This window comes from Rhinolophus sinicus, linkage group LG10, assembly GCF_036562045.2.
Source record: "Rhinolophus sinicus isolate RSC01 linkage group LG10, ASM3656204v1, whole genome shotgun sequence".
NCBI classification, from domain to species: domain Eukaryota; kingdom Metazoa; phylum Chordata; class Mammalia; order Chiroptera; family Rhinolophidae; genus Rhinolophus; species Rhinolophus sinicus.
In genome coordinates, this window is record NC_133759.1 from 72,303,819 (window position 1) to 72,306,242 (window position 2,424).

The following is a 2,424-nucleotide window of genomic DNA, read 5'->3' on the forward strand; positions in this document are numbered from 1 at the left end:
ATAGTCCCGAAGAATGTGACTTCTTATATTTATATATGAATGCATCTGCTTTTCCAAGTCTTATTTTGTAGCATTTCATTGGCACCAAAGAGCCAAATGGTGGCATTTTGTCTAAGCCTTCCTGGTCACTGGATTCCAACGAAGATGACACTGTCTTTGATATGCCAGCTTTTTCTTCAGGAATCAAGCACTTTCCAAGTTCATCTGTGTGCTGCCTTTGGAATTCAAAGGGATGCTGCTCCCTTCACAATATTCAAGGTGCCTGTGGTGATCTTTGCTAAGCAACGATACAATGATTGCGCCAACATGAAGCACCCTTTCCATTTTTTGCAAAATGCTTCTGATGTGTTTTCCTAACTTAAACTTTTTCCCAAACGGAATGTCAGAAATAATAATATCGACACTTTCTGATAGCAATGGCAATTCTATTACAAAGACTTTTTTTTTAAATGAAAATTTATGGGGGTGACAATTGTTAGTAAAGTTACATAGATTTCAGGTGTACAATTCTGTAATACATCATCTATATATCACAGTGTGTGTTCACTACCCAGAGTCAGTTCTCTTTCCATCATCATATATTTGATCCCTATATTACAGAGACTTTAACTAAATTTTATCCTTAAGGCCTGCAGCTTTCAGATTGTCACATGCACCCAGTAACTGTGAGTCACTGATAGCGTCACCCACATAATACACAGCTGGCCATTCTTTAGCAGCTTCCAAAAGTATTGTTTTGAATCCACACATTAGATCTGAAACAAACGTACCAGCCTCAATTTCTGCGACAGAGGCCATTGCCCATGCTATGGTAGATCTCAGTCCTGTAGTTTGTTTTTTTTTTAATTTATTTTATTTATTTATTTATTTATTTTTATTAAATTTATTGGGGTGACAATTGTTAGTAAAATTACATAGATTTCAGGTGTACAATTCTGTATTACATCATCTATAAATCCCATTGTGTGTTCATCACCCAGAGTCAGTTCTCCTTCCATCATCATATATTCGATCCCCCTTACCCTCATCTCCCACCCCCCACCCCCCGCCTCCCTTACCCTCTGGCAACCACTAAACTATTGTCTGTGTCTATGAGTTTCTGTTTCTCATTTGTTTGTCTTGTTCTTTTGTTGTTTTTGGTTTACATACCACATATCAGTGAAATCACATGGTTCTCTGCTTTTTCTGTCTGACTTGTTTCGCTCAGCATTACTCTCTCAAGATCCATCCATGTTGTCACAAATGTTCCTATATCATCTTTTCTTACTGCTGAATAGTATTCCATTGTGTATATATACCACAGCTTCTTTATCCATTCATTTATCGAAGGACATTTTGGTTGTTTCCATGTCTTGGCCACTGTAAACAAAGCAGCAATGAACATTGGAGCACACGTGTCTTTATCTCTAAATGTTTTCAGATTTTTTGGGTAGATACCCAGGAGAGGGATTGCTGGGTCATATGGCAATTCTATTCGTAATTTTTTGAGGAACCTCCACACTGCCTTCCATAATGGCTGCACCAGTCTGCATTCCCACCAACAGTGTATGAGGGTTCCTTTTTCTCCACAGCCTCTCCAACATTTGTTACTATTTGTCTTGTTGATGAGTCCTGTAGTTTTGATGTAAGCTCTGCTGGCTAAGGGAACCCTGAACACAGGAATTCCCACCACAGAGTAAATGTCATTAAATGTATAAAGATCTCCAAATTGGGATTCCTGAAATCTCATTTCCATCCAAACTGTTTCATAAGAGCAATTCCAATTATTCTTCCTATCTCCTGTGCAGTACAGGTCTTTGCAATAGCTGCACTACAGCGATGAGAAAGTCGGACATTCAAGTCATTCTCGTTTTATCATCTGCTTTTGCTGCATCATTCTGAAATTCTTCTTCTTGAAATTGTTCTCTTTTAGTGAGAAAATCTCCTTGCTCCAAGGTTCCTTCTCCTATTTGTTTTTCCAGTTGACATTCCTTAGTCTTTTGTGTCTCTTGCATTTGTTCTGTTTTTAATTTCTTACCAATGATGGTGTCATTTTTTCCCATTTTTATTTTTAGTGGGTTAGCATCTCTTTGAGGAAGTTTTTCCTTTTTTGTATCAAGTTCAAGAAGATTTTTCCAAAGTGAAATGACATTCAACCAACTCTCAGGATCATCATTTATAAGTCTTTGCATTTCATTAAATATTTTTCCTTTACTTACAGAAGAAACATTAAATGGAAACTGCTTTTTAATCAGCAAAAATAATCTTTCTGCAGATTTTAACTTTTTCAGCATATTCAAGTCAGAACAGGTGGTGAATAAAACTTTTCCTTAAATATATTCAACGTTGGTGTCTTCCAGCGGCGCCCACACCTCCTGCATCAGGAAGGGCTCTAAGCCTCTGCCGGTGACCCAGCCCACCGTGCAGAAGAACTGGGTGCCCACT

The 2,424-nt window shown here is 38.0% G+C and overlaps 1 pseudogene; it reads right to left on the bottom strand.

Annotated features, from left to right (window-relative positions):
* Nucleotides 1–353: 353 nt before the first annotated feature.
* LOC109434224 (U6 snRNA (guanine-N(2))-methyltransferase THUMPD2) lies at nt 354–2,171 on the bottom strand (annotated as a pseudogene).
* Nucleotides 2,172–2,424: the final 253 nt, after the last annotated feature.